Source organism: Lepidochelys kempii, chromosome 14 (assembly GCF_965140285.1).
Source record: "Lepidochelys kempii isolate rLepKem1 chromosome 14, rLepKem1.hap1, whole genome shotgun sequence".
Lineage (NCBI taxonomy): Eukaryota > Metazoa > Chordata > Testudines > Cheloniidae > Lepidochelys > Lepidochelys kempii.
Window position 1 is genome coordinate 35,979,348 of NC_136393.1, and position 20,606 is coordinate 35,999,953.

At 45.5% G+C, this 20,606-nt stretch overlaps 1 long non-coding RNA gene across 2 annotated transcripts in view; it reads left to right on the forward strand.

Moving 5' to 3' along the window:
- Nucleotides 1-20,606, forward strand: part of LOC140898298 (uncharacterized) — a 97,141-nt gene that overhangs the window by 53,036 nt on the left and 23,499 nt on the right. Inside the window, exon 3 of one of the 2 annotated variants that reach the window (XR_012154943.2) lies at nt 1,085-2,561. The exons of the other annotated variant lie outside the window; for it this stretch is intronic. This is a non-coding gene — a long non-coding RNA (uncharacterized LOC140898298). Of the gene's footprint in view, nt 1-1,084; nt 2,562-20,606 lie in introns of those variants that run through there. 2 annotated transcript variants of the gene reach the window in all.

Below are 20,606 nucleotides of genomic sequence, written 5' to 3' on the forward strand. Positions count from 1 at the left end.
TAAGGGGGCTACAGTCCCCTTACAGTTTTTTTTGAGCTAACTACAAATAGCCACATGTCCCCTTTTCATGTCAGAAACATCTATTGACTGATGATCACATTTCCCTTGCTTTCCTGTCTAGGCAGAGTCAGGGTGTTAGGAATCAGAAAATAATCACTGGAAATTTCTAAGCCAGCCTTTTAACATACAACATCACTTTCCCCTGTTAAAATAACTCTTATTTTTTTCTATAACACTCCTTCAAATGATGTTAACACAAGCTCTGAGCTACTAATTTCCTTACTGTTCCCTTCATATTTTTAGCAGAATACATTGACATAGAAGAGAAACAGAAAACAAATTAAAACAATTTTCATTATTAATTGAGGGCATGTCTTCTTTTATATAAAAAAAGTCGGTTTATTACCATCTTGTTTTACTCTCAAGCCTGTTTTTATAAATCACCACTGATGAAGTAACAAGGAGTTACAGAAATGTACAAGGAATTAATACAATGTAGTTGAAATCTTCAGCCTGAAAAAATCTGTATGAAAATAAAGAGGGGCTGCGTGGAGACTATGAGAGGGAAGTAGTTATTTGCAGCCCAGTGCAGAGCTGGAGACAATGTAGAAAGAAGTAGAGTACAGATCACTGAAGGGGGACAATTAGCTGCTGAAGAGTTATTTTTCCCTCTCTTGTCTGGGGTAGAACAGAAGGGGAGAAAAATCCTCTCGCTCTCATAGGATAATGGAACCATCAATCTGTCCTCTCTTCATGTTGTATTAAAGCTCAGAGACAGAAAAAGACATTTCCTGTCTAAGATCGTCCTGAGAACAGAGAATGCATTTCAATTCAGGTTGAGAGGATAACCAAAATAATGACACTGTACCTTAAGCAGGAAAATATACCGCACAACATGGGGCACAAACCCACAACCCTGAGATTAAGAGTCTCATGCTCTACTGACTGAGCTAGCCAGGCTGTACTTATAGGGTGGTCCCATGCATAGTGACAGTGTGGAAGGAGCCCTATGGCCATTTCGGCTCTGAGGTGTCTTTTCTGACAATAACCTTCTTTCCTGGTTCTTTCACCCTGTTCTAAATAGGAGCTGTTACAAGGCTCCAGGCGCTTGAGGGTTCACCACCGGATAGACACAGCATGATGGATCACCCCCACCTCTCTGCTTTACACACCACAAGCCAACTCCCGCTTTAAATAGGGTTGTGTTACTGTAATGAAAGCCAGTTTCACTTTCTCCTTTTCTGCTGCTCTTCATTCACAAACCTGACACCCCCAAAAGGTGCATTCCCCTACCCCCTCTAGCCTCCTTTATTCAACCTTATATTAACAGAAAAGAGAATAAGAAGAACTCAGTTAATTCATTAAACTAGCACAGTTTCCCCTTTGGTTATGTTAACAAGAGAGATCTTTCAATAGAATAACGTCTGCAAGCAGCAGCTGTGGGGCCTTCGGGGTGTAGCAGATAAAACTCTTTGTCAAAAAGATTTAGGAAATAAAAACAACATGAACACTGAGCTGCCCCTTTCCGTCTCCCTCACGCCCAGGTAAATCGTCCTTCTCGCCTCTAACTAAAACAATTCGGAAATCTCTCAGCCAGTGCTCCTGGCACTTTCCCAGGGTCTGGGAGCCGGGTCTTAGGGGAAATGGGCTGGTTTTGGATTCGAACTATTTGCAACGGGATAAAACTTTAATAATGCAAAACAGCTAACAGAATTAGTTTCATTCCACCTGTTTTTCACTGCAGACATTAAAAGACGTGATCTCAGCTGCTAAGGAAAGAGTAAGACAACCTTTTGGGCCACTGAGAGTCTTTATTCACTTGCTCAAGTGATGTCGAGTCATTTAACTTTTCCCCCATCATCCTGTTGAGATGCCGTTTAATGTGAATGGACCCCTTTGTTCTGTGCTGTTTGTTAGTATCATGCCCTAGAAATAGATGAACTCCTGGAGAGGGCTGTTTGACTGAGCTAATGTGGGAAAGTCACTGCTTCCCAAGAGGGGGCAGACAAGCCGGTTCCCCCCACTCCACACTCATTTTTCCAGGGCATCACATCCCCCTGGGGAGAAGCTCCTCAAAGGAAATGTGTCCCCAGGAGTGTCAGAGAAGGGGATGACTGTTTGCCTTAGGAGGTGGGTGAGGGAAACCTGCAGGTAATTGAGTCAGTCCAGCTTCTGATGAAAGTATATGTGGCAGGGCCGCCCAGGGGATTCAGGGGGCCTGGGGTCTTTGGCGGCTGGGTTCCTTCTGCTCCGGGTCTTCAGGGCACTTCGCCGAAGACATGGAGTGGAAGCACCCCTGCCGCCGAAAACTCTTGTGGGGGCCCCGGCGGCAAATTGCCCCACATGCCCCCCCCTCTGGGCGGCCCGGATTTGTGGGGAAGGGCCTGGGACACCCGATGAGGCCGAGGAGAGGAGAGAAGGGGTATTCAGCCCTTTAGCTGCTTCCTAACCGCATTGAATTGACAAATTAGGAGTAGGGGCAGGGGGCAGGCAAAGCTCAGGGTCCCTTTACATACAATCAAACTCCTGTCAGGTGGTATCAAAACCCCGCCCTTGGCTTCTGGGACAGAATTACTGTCAGCTCCATGTGTCCTCCTGGAAGAGGCTCTAGGCAGGCAGAAGAAGCTGAGTGGGTTGCGCTGGGGTAAATGATAGCAGAGGAGACTTGTTCTTCTTGAGATTTGTTTGTGTTGCTCTTGTGATCCTGCTGTAGGAAGCTGAAGCTTAAGTGGAGTTTGTTTCAGTAGCCTTTGGTTGGGCTCAGGCTGTGACCCTGAGGTTCCTTCACTCCCTGTTGTTGTCCCTTATGGAGAATGGCCAACTTCACAACTTGGAGACAAGGTAGCCTGAGAAAGCCAAGTAGAGATAACAAAAAGCTATACTACCACTTCCCTTGTGGTCTAGTGGTTAGTGCTCTCACCAGCAGTCCCTGGGTTCGATTCCTGGTCAGGGAAAAAAGAAGCTTTTCAACAGTTATTTCTTTGCTTCTGATTGAAAGAAAAACAGGAGTTTTTCCAGACGGCCCCTACTTCTTCACGGTGCTGGAAGGGCTTTGGAGACCATTTCAAAATGGTTCTCTGGGTGCCTCAGAGCAGAATGTTCCCACTGTGGACCTTTTATACAAATAGAGCTGTGCAAATCACTTATCCTTTTGCTTGTTAGCTAGCCTAACCAAATTATAATAACAATAATAATAACAATCCAGGTTGACCCAAGATTAATTTTTTTCAGTTTTCTTGTTGAAACAAAACTAAAAAAAAAATAATCATTTTTGTCAGTCAAAATATTTCAGTAAATAAAATATTCATGCAAAAACCTTTCACCCAGCTCTATAGACAAGTCTTCAAAATTAACCATCTGGAGAGATTCAGGATCATTGGCCTCTTCCATTCCTGAGGTCTAACTGCTGAAGGGTTCTGAGGGTGAACAATAGTGCATACCTTTCCACCTGTAGGATACTGGCTACCATCTTGCTCAGGGGCTACGCATGCAAGGCAATGTGGGCTAGTGTCAGGTCTATTTCTTTCGCTCTGTCCAAATGTCTGCGGAGTGGTGTTTGTTTCACATTGCATATAAAAATAATTTTGTTGAAACCTGGGATCAAGGACAAAGTCTCTACTGAGTTGAACAGAAGGAAGGTTTTCTCATCATGTTCTAGCACATGTTAAAAGCTGTGATGGTTCTTAGAGCTTCCAGACACATTGACCAGAATTTTCAGAAGATCTCACTTCCACCACTAGAGCCAGATTTTCAGAAGAACTCGGCTCCCAGTTAGGCACCTAAATTTCTGGCCAGTTTTTCACTCAGTCTGAGCTATTTTGAAAAAAAAAAAAAACTGGTACAGTTGGTGGTGCTGGCTACTTGACTATGTAGCCTACACTGCAGGAGTTTGAGGTTCACCATTGTTTTCTCATAATGCTGTGTCTGTATTCTGCCTCAGTTCTGGTGTCCATCTTTTATTCTCATAATAAGTCAGCAGGGAGACTAAAACACCTCAGAACTCATAAGGCTCCAGAAAACCTGTAAATTTGGCTTAGGGTGAATGTGTATACAAATCAACTGTGCTGTAGAAGGGCTCTAGGAGTTGAAAGACATGTAGCATCTTGGCCTCCCTGAACAGCTCATAACATGTTAAAGAAAGCTAGGGTGGTTAAGGTGCATTCTTTGTAGTGTCAGGGGGGCCGAGTGGTCTGAGGCACCAGACTTAAAGCTCTGCTTTGTTGGGTGTTCTGGTTTCTGTATGGAGGCATGTATTCAAATTAGGGTGACCAGATGTCCTGATTTTATAGGGACAGTCCCTATTTTGAGGTCTTTTTCTTATATAGGCTCCTATTACCTCCCACCCCCGTCCTGATTTTTCACACGTGCTGTCTGGCCACCCTAGTTCAAATCCCATAAATGTTTTCTTCTACCTGAAGAAATGGCTTCATTTCCATCTCCCTTGTAACATTACAACACCAACTGCTAAGTGTATCTAATAGAGTTGTTGTAAGAGAATTTCGAAAGCAGGCACGCACCGTGCCTTTTGTTTCTACTGATCAATATTTGTTTTCCTTCATTCCAAGCACTTTTCTCAAATACATCTGTATTTCCCACACATTTTGTTCATTATTCTTTCCCTTTATGAAACTGTAGATTCTTAATTTAATTGCCACATAACTCTGCTCATGATTTATGGGGAAACATGGCCTTTTATAGCCCTTTCCTATGCCCTCCTTCCTCTCACTTACATGAGTTTTCTTAGGGGACTATTCACTGATTTATTGCCCTTCACGTTTTAAAGGAAGGTTCAGAATCATTTATGTCGGGTTCACTTCCTTGATTTCTGTCTAATTTTTTATTTCACACAGATGGGAAAGTCTGTTTTTGAGCAGTTTAGCACAGGGGTTCTCAACCTTTTTCTTTCTGAGGCCCCCTTCAACATGCTAGAAAAACTCCAGGGCCCAGTAGGTGGGTGGGAACTTGGGGCTCTAGGTGGAAACTCTTGGGCAGAGGCATAGTTTGACTTCTATTTTAAGAGGGGTGGGGAAGGCCTGGTGGGACTCTGACTAGCTCTGTAGAGCAGGGCCCAGGGAAGGAGCGCCACCTCCACCCCCTGATTCACCTCAGCAGGCCACCCACCTATCTGGGGCTGTGTGAGGGCTCTGTTGGGCTCAGAGCTGCCCCAGCAGCTCTGACCAGCTGCGTGAGCAGTCAAAGGGGACTGGGAGCCACAATCCCCTGGCACGAGCAGCAGATGGGGGAATGCCATGGCTGCCCACCCCATGGTCCCACCAGCTTTTACAGCCCTTTCCTATGCCCTCCTTCCTCTCACTTACATCAGTTCACTTATGGGACTACTAACTTATGTATTACACCTCGCCTTTCAAAGGAAAGTTCAGAATCATTTATGTCTGATATACTTTCTTCATTTCTTTCTAATTCTTTCTTTCATAGAGATGAGGAAATGTGTGTTTGAGGAATTTAGCTTACCACTCTCTCTTTCTAGGTTGAAGCAGGCACAATTAAAACCTTCCCTATACGCAAATGTCTATGTGAAAATATTTTCTAAACTATGGCAAAGAAAGGTGGGCAGAGTTAGTGATGGGGCAGATTAATAATCAGCTGTTCTTTATGTTGGTGCTTGCTAATTGGCCATTTGGAATTTTAATCAATGATGACAATACACTCAAAAGGTAACCTCAAAATGTGGAGAAGAAATGGTAAGCGAGCTAATAAGTGGTTCTTGGTGTAACACTACAAGTGATGCATGCGAGTGTGAAAGAAGAATTTGTTCATGTGTTATGGGGTGTTTGCTATGTCATTGTAGCCATGTAGCTCCCAGGAAAGCTTGTCTCTCTCCCCAACAGAAGCTGGTCCAATAAAAGCTATTACTCCACCCAACTTAGCTTTTGGTAGCCGCTTTACCTGAGAAATGAGCAAATAGACTCACAGCAGATAAAATGGAACAAAGACATTTAATTCCTAACAGAAAAATGAACAATGCCCCTTTGTCAGTTCCAACCAATCTCTGACAAATCTGCAACCTCTGTGGAGATGACTGTTTTCCAAAAAAGCCAGCTATTAGTTAGACAATATCGCTTCAGAAATATGCATGGAATTAGATTTATGCTGTCATATTGCTGGGCATCCCAGAAACGGAAAGATTCATTGAGTTCAACACACAAGTGAAATGACAGGGGAGGTTAGAGTCAGCCAGCTCTGCCCCTTCTTATACTTCTTACTTTTTCTTCTCTTTCATAAGGGAGAGAGCAGAAAACAGCCATATAGTAATACATTTTGGGAGAGGGGAGCTATATTTCTCTCAACTCTAAGGGTATGTCTACACTACAAAATTAGGTCGAATTTATAGAAGTCGAATTTTTAGAAAGCGATTTTATACAGTTGATTGTGAGTGTCCCCACTTAAAACCATTAAGATCATTAAGTCGGTGGAGTGTGTCCACAGTACTGAGGCTAGCGTCGACTTCTGGAGCGTTGCACTGTGGGTAGCTATTCCAGAGTTCCCGCAGTCTCCACTGCCCATTGGAATTCTGGGTTGAGATCCCAATGCCTGATGGGGCAAAAAACATTTTCGCGGGTGGTTCTGGATATATGTTGTCAGGCCCCCATTCCCTCCCTCCCTCCGTGAAAGCAACGGCAGACAATCGTTTTGTGCCTTTTTTCATGGTTACCCATGCAGACACCACATCACGGCAAGCATGGAGCCCGCTCAGCTCACCGTCATCATACGTCTCCTGGTGCTGGCAGACATGGGACTGCATTGCCACACAGCAGCAGCTCTTTGCCTTGTGGCAGCAGATAGTGCAGTATGACCGGTAGCCGTCCTCGTCGTCTCCTGGGTGCTCTGGCTGGCCTTGGTCAGGTCAGTCGGGGCACCTGGGCAGACATGGGTGCTCCTGGCAGATCTCGGTGAGGTCTGTCAGGGGCTGCCTGAGCGGGCATGGGTGCTCCTGGCAGATCTCGGTAAAGTCTGTCAGGGGCGCCTGCACATAAATGGGAGTGACTCAGGTCATTCTCTTCTTTAAGTTTTGTTTAATGGAGATTCAGTCTGGCCTGGAATTTTGGCAGAGGGATAGCTCTCCCAGCCAGCAGCACTGTCTGCTGCCAGCCTACCCCTCCCTCCCATCGTGAAAGCAACGGCCGACAATCGTTTTGCGCCTTTTTCCGTGGAGGCACCATATTGCTATCAGCATTGTCATCCACCCGCCGCTTCCGCTGCCGCTCTGCTCTCCTGCAGACGCCATACCACTGCAAGCATGAAGGCCGCTCAGATCACTGTGGCAGTTATGAGCATTATAAACACCTCTCTCATTATCATGTAGTATATGCAGAACCAGAACCTGCAGAAGCAGGCGAGGAGGCGACGGCAGCGCGGTGACGAGAGTGATGAGGACATGGACACAGACTTCCCTCAAAGTACAGCCCCTGGCAATTTGGCCATCCTGATGGCAATGGGGCAGACTCATGCCGTGGAACGCCAATTCTGGGCCTGGGAAACAAGCACAGACTGGTGGGACCGCATAGTGTTGCAGGTCTGGGACGATTCCCAATGGCTGCGAAACTTTCGTATGCGTAAGGGCACTTTCATGGAACTTTGTGACTTGCTTTCCCCTGCCCTGAAGCGCCAGAATACCAAGATGAGAGCAGCCCTCACAGTTCACAAGCGAATGGTGATAGCCCTGTGGAAGCTTGCAATGCCAGACAGCTACCGGTCAGTCAGGAATCCATTTGGAGTGGGCAAATCTACTGTGGGGGCTGCTGTGGTGCAAGTAGCCAATGCGATTACTGAGCTGCTGCTATCAAGGGTAGTGACTCTGGGAAATGTGCTGGTCATAGTGGATGGCCTTGCTGCAATGGGATTCCCTAACTGTGGTGGGGCGATAGACGGAACCCATATCCCTGTCTTGGCACCGGAGCACCAAGACAGCCAGTAAATAAACCACAAAGGGTACTTTTCAGTGGTGCTGCAAGCACTGGTGAATCACAAGGGACATTTCACCGATATCAACGTGGGATGGCCGGGAAAGGTACATGACGCTCGCAAGGTCTCCTTTTTTTGGAACTATGCTGGGCTTCCTCAGACTCATTGCCAACTTCAGTAGGCTGGTGGAGTCTCCATTGCACTGAGGAGACAAGAACAGAAAGTGGAGGATTTCCCTGTACTCAGGGTCACAAGGTGAGCCCAACCAAAGGCACTAAAACAGCTCATAGTATGCTCCCTATTCAGCCATCAGGATCACAAGAAAAACACAGAAAATTCAAGAGGAACAACCCTCCTCTGCTTTCATTTATCCCAGCAAAACCCTTTCCACCTCTTCTTCTGCCTAGCTAGAGGCTCATCCAGGAAAAACACTCAGCTGGTAGGAATTCTCTTTTCTAACCTTTCTGGGGCCACATTTCCTTTGAGGAGCTTTTTCCCTAGGGGGGACCTGATTCCTGGTGAAAATGTGTGTCTTGTGTGCAGGGGACCGGCTTGTCTGCCCCCTCTCTGGGAGCTCTAAAGCTTTCTCTGACTTTTCCCCACTAAATTAATCAAACAGCACCTCCCCCTGGTGAAAGAACACTAAATTCCACCCTCCAAGAGTTCAGCTAATTCTAGGGCATGATGTTGTAAGCAGAAGGAAAGGGCTGGTTTTGTTCTTGTCTTTTAAATCTCAAGCACTCTTTCTTTCACACTCAAGAATACACCAGGATACAGTTTGGGTTGGTTTTCTTTTTGTGACTTTTTTTAAAATTTTTTATTTTTTTTGTTGATATGATGTAGCTGCTAATTTTGAGGGGGGACCCTGAAAGTGTTTAGTGCCAGCGGGGAGAGTGTTTTCCTTGTCACTTAGTCATCACACTCTGTTTCCCCTGAAAATTCCAGCTGCTTTGGTAGTTAGTGTGGGTCCTCTCCACAATCTTAGGCAGGAAATGTCTCTTCCTGTCTCTGAGATTTAGTAGAAGATGAAGAGAGGACAAATTGACATTTCCATCCTCTTCTGAGAGTAAGAGTGGATTTTCTCCATTTCTATTCTACCCCAGCCAAGAGAGGGGAAAAATAACCCTTCAGGAACAGACTGCCCCCATTGATCGATCAGTAGCATCTCTACCTCTTTCTCATTGTCTCCAGCTCTGCATTGGGCATATAACTACTTCTGTTTCATAGCCTCCCAAGTCCTCTTTAGTTTCATGGAGATTGTTTTAGGCTGAGGCATGCTTATAATATTGGATGCCCTAATAATATTGGAAATTGTTTTAGTTTGTTTTCTGTTTCTCTTTTATATCAATACACTGTGCTAAAAATACCAAGGGAACAATAAGGAAATGAGTAGCTGAAAGCTTGTGTTAACATCCTTTGAATAAGAACAAGAGGTTGAGTGTTCAGAAGTGTTATGGGGAAAATGTTATTTAAAAAGGGGAGTGTGATGTTGTGTGTTAAAAGGCTGGCTTAGATGTTTTTAGTTATTATTTTCTGATTCCTCACACACCAACCCTGCCTGGCCAGGAAAGTAGGGTAAATGTGATCAACAGTCAATAGATGTTTCTGACATGAAAAGGGTACATGTGGTGGTTTGTAGTCATCTCAAAAGAAACAGAAGGGGGGAAACTTCTGGCTGAGAGCTAAATCTGCAGAACTAAGGGTTGGTATTCTTCTACAGCCATATTTGTTGTGTAGCCAGCAAGCTCCCAAATGATGGTCTATTCCTTCCCTCAACAGGCAGGCTAATCGCTTCCTTTAGATCTTAAAGTTTCATGAAAGGAAAAACTAATTTGGAAGAAAGCATAGAAGCTATGGATGCATTTGAGAAAGGACTTGGACTAAAAGGAACCAGAGACCAACACTGCTTCTTCCTGCTTTCAAACCAGGTTCTTTTCTTGTTTTGGGCAAACGTGATAACCACTAAACTACAGAAACCAGCTACTTGCACATTTTTGGCCCTTTTCTAAGGCTTTCTTAGTAGCCACTGCATCACCTCAATCAGTTTCCTTTTGAGGAACATTAAAACAAAGTGCAACAAGAAAGTATAATTTAACTCAAATAATCATCACAAATCCTGCAATATCTCTTCCAATTTACCCATCTCACAATGAGACAAAACACAGGCAAACCTACGAACTGGCCAAGCTTACATCCACTCCACTTTTCCATGGACATTTCTCTGACAGCTCCTAGCGACCCATTCAACAAGACAAGAAACCCAAATGCAGTAAAGTCAAGGGAAATTTTCTCACCACACGTTTCACTGACTGGGAAGAGTCCTTTAGAAGAGAAAAGTTTTGCCATTTAATGCCATGGAATGGACAAGGGAAGAAGGAGGGAAAGAGAAGGGAATAAGGAAAAGAAAGTGCAAAAGTAAAATACATCTGGAACATCCTGGGGAGCGGATATGAAAATGGAGGTAATGCTATACAGAGCACTAATTAGACCAGTTATTGAGTATGGATGCCAGGCCTTTGGATCAGTGATGAATACAAATCTGAACTAGATTATATCCACACACACGCATTGCATATCAGGTGGTAACTTCATTACTGTATCTCTGTACTACAGATAGCAGCAGTTGGTGGAAATACCTATAACTCTTAGAATGAAGCTTCCAGGCTTAACCTTTTGGGCCAAAGTACGAGGTAATAGTGAAGATAGCACTAAGCTAACCTTTTAGGACAAAAACTCAAAATTCCCCATGTAAGTAGGGTACAGAAGTGGATAACGGATCTTAATAAAAAGAAGGGATTGAAAGAGACCAAAATCTATAGCTATGGGAAAATACTCTTATCACTAGAAAAGTCGAGAGAGACATGGAATTATATAATGAAATCAATAAAAGAATGATAGACAAGATGTCACAATTATATTGACTTGCTATAAGTGGGGACACTATTGACAAATACAAATACAGAGGGTTCCAAAGAGGAAGAACAGAGTGGGAACAGCTTCCTGTGTGCCCTCACTTGGACTCAAGAAAGCTGTATGGCTAACTAACTATGTATCCGTCTTTACAGCTGAGATACACAGGGATTATGCTAGCACTAAATCGTGCTTTAGATGTGTGGCCATCCTGTCTGACTCCTTATCAGGGCTGAAGCAGGCAACTCACAGTGGTGAGTCTGACAGCAGAAATTATTTTCTTAATGAAATATGACTGTTAACAGCCAGACTGGTGGAACTGGATATAACCAATGTAATTGCATGGATCCTGTTGCAGACAGGGATAGCAGGCAACGAATTGGCTGGCAAAAAGTGCTATTAATCACAAACAAGTTGACCTCGGGATCCTCTTAAGCAAACTCGAATTTAAACACCTAATCAAAAGTGAGCTAAGGAAGGAATGGCAAGAACTGTGGGCAAATGAAATGAAGGGGAAAAAATTCCGTGAAGAAAGCTCAACAGTTGAAAATCTGGATATAATCCAAGACCATGAGGGGAGCAGTGAAGTGGCTTTATTTAGAATTCTAAGCAGGGCATTGCAGATTAAATAGTCATTTATTTCTAATTAACCAGCATAAAGGTGGCTTATGTTTAACATGTGAGAGGTATAGGAAACTATAGATCCAATCCTTTGGCATTGTTAAAACTGTACCAATGGAATAAGGTATTTTCTTAGAAACTCAGTGGCCTTAAAGTAACAATTTTCCTTGCAACATCTATCAAGAATACAAAGACAATGGGGACCAATAAAATCAGCTTTTCTGTAATTCTTTAAGAATACTGGGAAGGGTGTGAGACTAAGTCATGAACAAGACACGAAGTACAGGGCATGGCAGTCATTGACTCAGGAAGTGAGTCTGCTACGTCACAAAACCCAAGAAGCGTGCAGGCAACAACGCCTAGCTATCTGCCACGCCTGCCCTGCTGCTTTCTTCTTGGGCTCCCAGTATTTATCCTGGCTCCAACCTGGATTCTGACTCCCGATTGATTCTTGGAACCACGACACCAACTGTGATACCTGGTACTTACCCCGAGCACAATTCCTGATTCTGTCTCCGGCTCTGATCCTCGGCTTGACTCTTGACCCTGATACTGACTCTGACCCCTGGCTTCAGTTCTGGGATCTCCAGTTCCTACCACTTGTCCTGCCTACCTCTGCCCCGCATCCTGACACAGACTATGTGTCGTAAAAATGAATACAGATACTTCCCACGTTCTTCACAGAAGGCGAATCTTAAATTGCTCATGCTTAATTGCTCAAGCACTTTAATACCCCGGTTCAGAAGGTGATATATAAATGCAAAGCAGCAGCCGTTTGGAATTGGGTGCTCACCTCTATTCGTAGGACAGCTTACACTTGAGTCAAACTCATTTCTCAGGGTTTGAGACCAGGTGGGTGAGGTAATACCTTTTCTTGGACCAACTTCTGCTGGTGAGAGACATGTTTTCGACTATACAGAGCTCTTCAGGGTTTGGCAGACAGGACTCCGGTTCCACTGAGGTTCTTGTCTTTCATCATTCTGCAGAAATGGGACTTTCTCAGTAAAGAGACCTGCAGTTACCTGAAGGGATGAGCTGGTGCCTGTGATCTACCCTTGGAAAACGGGCTTCCCCTTCGATTTAATAAGTGTAAATGCTCTCTCATATTTGTATTCTTTCTTCATGCTTTTCAATACAGTCCCACTTCAACCTTTCTCCCACTTGGTTCATTTTGAGTCTCCAAAGCTTTGTAGCTAACAATGCCCAGTGTGACTTGCAATTGTACAGTGGGACTTGTATATCATATTTTAGTCTAATGATTCTTTGTGGAAAATATTTTAGAACATGGAGAAACACCAGCTTACATTTTTGGGAGATGCCTAGGATGACCAGATGTCCTGATTTTATAGGGACAGTCCTGATTTTTGGTTCTTTTTCTTATATGGGCTCCTATTACCTCCCACCTTCTGTCCCCATTTTTCACATTTGCTGTCTGGTCACCCTAGAGATGCCTGTCCAAGGTGATGGCCAGTTATAATGTTCTTGCACTGCCCCTTTATTAGTATTCAAGATATGCTGCCATCTAATGGGCATTTTTGAAAATAATTGCCTATATCTCACTCTTATAACATGCTGCCACCTAGTGGCCATTTTACAGTATAACTTTCCCATTATTGACAGGTTTCAGAGTAACAGCCGTGTTAGTCTGTATTCGCAAAAAGAAAAGGAGTACTTGTGGCACCTTAGAGACTAACCAATTTATTTGAGCATGAGCTTTCGTGAGCTACAGCTCACTTCATCGGATGCATGCCGTGGAAACTGCAGCAGACTTTATATCTACTTTATATCTACAAAGTCTGCTGCAGTTTCCACGGTATGCATCCGATGAAGTGAGCTGTAGCTCACTAAAGCTTATGCTCAAATAAATTGGTTAGTCTCTAAGGTGACACAAGTACTCCTTTTCTTTTTCCCATTATTGTATTGGCTACTGAACTCTATTGGTCACTAATCTGTATTTCTGATGCTACCCTCTCATTTCCTCTACCCTGCTGCCATCTAGTGACAATTTCCAAGCATGACAGTCTGTTGCTCTTCTCTTCTCTAGTGGATTTTTCTTGCTATAGCTGCCTCTTTCTTTAGATTTAAAAGTTAATCAGATCTCGTTAATTAATTCCATAAATATTCAGAAACTCCCTCTCCCTTCTGGTTACAGGCTGAAATGTTAAGACTAAATCTAACAATCCTGGTATATTGAGCATTTCAGTGCCCTGTAGGAGAAGGAATAATTTTCACCCCCTCACAAGAGATCAGTTCATGCCATATATTATGAAGTGGAGTAAATTCTCTCTTAGTTTTCTGTGATGGTGATGGTGACATGGTGAGGGACTGGCAATGCCTTCTCTGATTCCCGAAATTAACTATGTAGCAGTACTAAAACACAGCTCTTTGGAGGCTGGATCTTAGGAAGGGGTAAAACCAGGCTAATGTGCAACCTTAGCTGGGGAGTGACCCTCCACACTCCATAATGAGTGTGGGATGATAATACAGGAACAAGAAAGGCACTGGGTGAAAAAAGATGCTGTCCCTGAACTCAGAGTCTAGAAACAATCTGGCATGTGTGATCCGGCCTAGTAAGATTCTGTCACCACTCCCCACCTCATTGTAACACACACTGAGCCAGATCCCCAGCTGGTGTGAATCAAAGTAGCTCCATTTCTGTCAGTGGGGCAGATCCACAACTGAGGACCTGTCAAAGACATGGATCTCAAGCTCCATCTCTGTGAAATGTTGCTATGAACGCTGACTGGCACTGCGGTTGGAAGGTGAGGCTAAAGCTCTTAATATTCACCTGAAGAAGAGCTCTGTGTAGGTTGAAAGCTTCTCTCTTTCACCGCCAGAAGTTGGTCCAATAAAAGATATTACCTCGCCCACCGTGTCCCACTAATACTCAAAAAGCACATTCATGCCCCTGTTTGGAAGGTGGTATAGAAATGCAGTCAGGAAGACAGTTCTCACCTGTAACTACAGGCCAGTCCAAGCTTGAAGCAATGAGCTCTTATTTCTCAGGGCTCAGCAGCAAGAACTCCAGTTCCTCAGCTGAGGTTCTTGTCTGTCCTCTCTCTGCAGAATCTGGATTTTCTTAGTGAAGAGACCTGCAGTTATCTGAAGGGATGAGCTGGTGCATTTGGTCTTAGTTTGGAAAAGGGGCTTCCCCTTTGATTTACATAGTGTAAATGCTCCTTGATATTTCTTTTCTGACTTCACGCTTTTTAATAAGGTCCCACTTCAACCTTTCTCCCACTTGGTTCATTTTGTGTCTCCAAACTTTGTAGCTAACAATGCCCAGTGTGATATGCAATTATACAAGTCACACTGTACATCTTTTTTAGTCTAATGATCTTTTGTGGAAAATATTTTAGATCATGGACAAACACCAGCTTCCATTTTTGGGAGATGCCTGTCCAAGGTGTTGGCCAGTTATAATAAACTTGCACCGCCCCTTTATTAATATTCAAGAGATGCTGTCCTCTAATGGGCATTTCTGAAAATAGTGGCCCATATCTCACCCTTACAACATGCTGCCGCCTAGTGGCCATTTTACAGTATATCTTTCCCATTATTGTATTGACCACTGAAATCTATTGGTCACTAATCAGTATTTTTGTCCTCCCCTCCTGCCCACACTGCCTCTACTCTGCTGCCATCTAGTGTCGATTTCCCAGCATCACAGCTTGCTATTCTGCTCTCTTCTAATATATTCTTCTTTTTGCTTTCCCATTTTTGTCTCTTACATCACCTGGTGCCCATTATTTAATATAACAGCCCATTCCTCACTTCTTAACATCTGCTACAATCCCCAGTTCATTACATAGCATAGAGTTCCTTTTCCCTTCAGTGCTCTTTTCTCACCACTTATACACTGTTATACAGCTTCACCTCCCTTTCCACTTCCCTCGGTTGGTCATCTGGCAACATAACGTCTCCTTTCTTGCTGTTCCACTTTGGCTGCTGTCCATTGGGTCAGTGTTGTTTGTCTAAGTGGAAGGACCAGGGACGGAAGTGGCTATAACCATGGTCCCATCATGGAGTTTTTAACTGGGCACCAGGCAGAGTGGAGACAAAATTTTAACCAGTTTTTTATATCCATAAAAAAGCCTCCTGGTGACCGTTTGACAGTCCTGACCCCAGGAACAGCCTCAGTTGCCCTGGCAAAACCCCCAGCTGGGTCATAAGAACGACCTACTGGGTCAGACCAATGGCCCATCTAGCCCAGTATCCTGTCTTCTGACAGTGGCCAATGCCATAGGCTAGGGACACCATCCCTACCCATGCTGACTAATAGCCATTGATGGACCTGTCCTCCATGAACCTATCCCGAGGTCTGGGCAGTCCTGGTGCCCCTGGCTTGTGAGTCTACCTCTTTGTTTGCCCAACCTCCCTGCCTCCAAGGGCCCAGTGAACCTGGAGCTGTTGCTTTGCTGGAGCTGGTCACAGCCGGGCATAGCCCAGATAAGAGCTATGAAGCTGTTCCTGGTGAAGTGTCCAGAAGTCACTGCTGGTCCTGGTGGTTTGCATCCGGCCTGTGTGAGTGCAATGGAGGTGGTTGGTTTGTGCAGGCGAGAGAGCGAGAGCCTGGGGCACTGGGCCTGGTGTAAGACCTGAGGCCTGAACCATAGTCAGCAAAGTCCGGCCATGCCGGAGTGGGATGGCTGGAGCAACTTGTGGGGTGTGGCTGGTAGAGAGGAGCGATTCATGGGACTGCTGGTGGAGCGGAGCCCCATGGAGAGGTGGGACAATCGGCTTTGGACCACGTAAGGTGCCCCTTAACCTCCCCCATCTCCACCCAGGTTGGGAGGTAAAACTCTGCAGATAAACTTTTGAGTTCTGGTGCTGCACTGACCAGGGACTTCTCCAATATGTACTGCAATTGCGAGACCGGCTTGACCGAGCCGGGACCCTCACCCGAGAAAATCTTCAGGTGGCCCAAGGGATCCAGGAGTGGTGCTATAACCACGGGGCCTGAACAAGAAGCTTTGCACCTGTGGATCTTGTACTTCTACTCCTCCCATCAGAAGAGTCAAAACTCCTGGCCCAGTGGCAAGGCCTATATGAAATCATCCGGCAGGTGGGGTCTGTCACTTGTGAGGTTCACCAGCCCGAACGGAGGAAGAAGAAACAGATGTACCATGTGAATCTCTTGAAACTCTGACAAGCTCGGGAAGAATTGCTAATCGCCCCCTACCCACCCTAACCAGCCCTAGGGCCCCAAGTGCCTGAGTTGGACAAGATGGAGGAATCCCAGTTGGGTGACACACTGTCAGCTGATCTGCAGAAACAAGCTCCGTGCTTCCTGGAAGTCTTCCAGAAGACCTTCACCACACGCCTTAGCCAGACTACATCATACGGCACATGATCTATACAACCCCAGGACAGGTGGTCCGGAAACGACCCACCCCCTCCCACAGCAGATGCTGGAGATCATGGAGGAGGTCCAAATGATGGTAGAATTGGGAGTCATCAAGCGGTCGTGAAGCGAGTGGCCCAGCCCCATTGTACTGGTACCAAAACCTGATGGGAGCCATCGCTTCTGTATCAACTTTTGGAAGGTAAATGTGATCTTGAAGTTTGACGCCTATCCAATGCCACAGATTGATGAGCTCGTTGACCGTCTTGGAACCGCCAATTATATCACCAAACTTGATCTCACAAAAGGGTATTGACAGATCAAACTGGACCCACCTTCCAGAGAGAAGACGGCGTTTGCCACCTCGACGGGGCTGTATCAATTTGTCTGGATGCCCTTTGGCCTCCATGGGACCCCAGCTACATTTCAGCGCATGATGGATCGCCTCCTAAGTCCGCATATCACCTACACATCCACTTACTTAGACGATGTTGTTATCTATAGTCACCATTGGGAAAAATACTTACTCCAGGTAGCAGCTGTCCTGTGGATCATTCGGAAAGCGTGCCTCATGGCAAACCCAAAGAAATGTTGGATTGGATGGCAGGAAACTACCTACCTGCATATACCCTAGGGCACAGCCTCATACAGCCCCTCGTAGGGAAAATCCAAGCCCTGCAGGCCTGCCCAGTGGCAACTACAAAGCGGCAGGTACGGCAGTTTTGGGGCATAGCAGGATACTATTGACACTTCATCCCCCAGTTCGCATCTATTGCAGCTCCTCTCACAGCTCTTTTAACTAAGGACAGCCCACATCGAGTACGATCATCAGCGGAATACAAAGAGGCATTCTAAATGCTCAAGGAGAGCCTGTGTTGGGAACCTGGACTGTTCAGCCCGGATTTTGATCAAGAGTTCCTGGTCCAGATGGATGCTTCAGAGGTGGGGCTAGGGGAAGTCTTCTTCCGGGAGGTGGATGGAGAGGAGCACTCCGTCCTCTACGTTAGCCGGAAGCTCTTCCCCAGAGAACACCACTATGGGGTTATAGAAAATGAGGCCCTCAACATCAAATGGGCAATTGAGGCCTTCAGATACTACCTTTTCAGAAAACCCTTCATTCTGATAACCGATCATAATCCACTAAAGTGGTTGGGCACCATGAAAACTGCCAATGCTTGGCTGATGAAATAGTACCTCACCTTGCAGCAGTATGCCTTCACTATCTGACACCACGCGGGGAAACAGAATGCTAATGTGGACTTTCTGTCCCGCCTAGTGGCCGTGCTCCTTTTGACCTGCTGCTTACAAACCGGGAAGAATTAGTAGGGGAAGCAAAAGTGGATGGGAACCTGGGAGGCAGTGACCATGAGATGGTTGAGTTCAGGATCCTCACAAAAGGAAGAAAGGAGAGGAGCAAAATACAGACCCTAGACTTTAGAAAAGCAAACTTTGACTCCCTTAGGGAACTGATGGGCAGGATCCCCTGGGAGAATAACATGAGGGGGCAAGGAGTCCAGGAGAGCTGGCTGTATTTTAAAGAAGCCTTATTGAGGGCACAGGAACAAACGATCCCGAAGTGCAGAAAGAATAGCAAATATGGCAGGTGACCAGCTTGGCTTAACAGTGAAATCTTCTTGTAAGCTTCCTTTTTAAGCTCACCGAAGTGGAAATTTGGACAGATGACTAGGGAGGAGTATAAAAATATTGCGAGAGCATGCAGGGGTGTAATCAGGAAGGCCAAGGCATGATTGCAGTTGCAGCTAGCAAGGGATGTGAACGATAACAAGAAGGGTTTCTACAGGTATGTTAGCAACAACAAGAAGGTCAGGGAAAGTGTGGGACCCTTACTGAATAGGGGAGGCATCATAGTAACAGATGATGTGGAAAAAGCTGAAGCACTCAATGCTTTTTCTGCCTCAGTCTTCACAGACAAGGTCAGCTCCCAGACTGCTGCACTGGGCAACACAGTATAGGGAGGAGGTGAGCAGCCCTCAGTGCTGAAAGAACATGTTAAGGACTATTTAGAAAAGCTGGACATTCACAAGTCCATGGGTCCGGATCTAATGCATCCAAGGGTGCTGAGGGTGATTGCAGAGCCATTGGCCATTATCTCTGAAAATTCGGGGGAGGTCCTGGACGATTGCAAAAAGGAAAAAATAGTGCTCATATTTTAAAAAGGGAAGAAAGAGAACCCGGGGAACTACTGACCAGTCAGCCTCACTTCAGTCCCAGGCAAAATCATGGAGCAGGTCCTCAAGGAATCCATTTTGAAGCACTTGGAGGAGAGGAAGGTGATCAGGAACAATCAACATGGATTCACCAAGGGCAAGTCTTGCCTGACCAACCTGATTGCCTTCTATGATGAGATAACTGGCTCTGTGGATATGGAGAAAGCGGTGGATGTGATATATCTTGACTTTAGCAAAGCTTTTGATACGGTGTCCCACAGTATTCTTGCCCAAAAGTTAAAAAAAGTATGGATTGGATGAATGGACTATAAGGTGGATAAAAGCTGGCTAGATTGTTGGGCTCAATGGGTAGTGACCAACGGCTTGATGTCTAGTTGGTAGCCGGTAACAAGCTGAGTGACCCAGGGGTTGGTCCTGGGGCCGGTTTTGTTCAACATCTTTATTAATGATCTGGATGATGGGATGAATTGCACCCTCAGCAAGTTTGCAAATGACACTAAGCTGGGGGAGAGGTAGATAAACTGGAGGGTAGGGATAGGGTCCAGAGTGACCTAGACAAATTGGAGGATTGGGCCAAAAGAAATCTGGTGAGGTTCAACAAGGACAAGAGCAGAAGTCCTGCATTTAGGAAGGAAGAATCCCATGCATCGCTACAAGCTGGGACCGACCGGCTAAGCAGCAGTTCTGCAGAAAAGGACCTGGGGATCACAGTGGATGAGAAGCTGGATATGAGTCAGCAGTGTGCCCTCCTTGCCAAGAAGGACAAAGTCATATTGGGCTTTATGAGTAGGAGCATTGCCAGCAGATTGAGGGAAGTGATTATTCCCCTCTATTCGGCACTGGTGAGGCCACACCTGGAGTATTGGGTCCAGTTTTGGTCCCCCCACTACAGAAGGGATGTGGACAAATTGGAGAGGTTTTTAAGGTCCGGCTTGACAAAGCCTTGGCTGGGATGATTTAGCTGGTGTTGGTGCTGCTTTGAGCAGGAGGTTGGACTAGATGACCTCCTGAGGTCTCTTCCAACCCTAATCTATGTTTCTATGATTTATCCTGCTGTAGCTCTGTGAGGTGGATTACCCACTCTCCAGCACAATTTGCATCTCTTCTTCAAGGGCTGGGCTACACACTGTGTTTTTAACAATAACCAGATCGTTGTATTCCAGCTAATCAGCATTTTCCAGCAGAAAACTTCCATCAGAAAATGTTCAGCCATTTTTCCTGTTTTGCTTGAACAGTATTCCATCTTACTGCCAGCTTCAGCTGCTGGGGATATGATATGCAGCTGTGTACTCCTCCACACCTATGAGTTTTCCCCTAGCCCTTAGGTTACAAACTCCTCTACAACATTTTTAATTTTACATGCCAGCAATCTGGGTTTGTTTTGGTTTAGGTGAAGCCCATCCTTCCTGTATAGGCTCCTCCTTCCCCAAAAGGTTCCCCAGTTCCTAATAATACCCTCCTCCCCAGGGCCGGCTCCAGCTTTTTTGCCACCCCAAGCAGCGAAGGAAAAAACAACAATAACAACAACAACAAAAAACAGCCTGGTTGAGCTGCTGCCGAAGAGGAAGAGAGGGACTGCAGGGCCTGCTGCCGAATTGCCGCCTAAGACCCGGACGTGC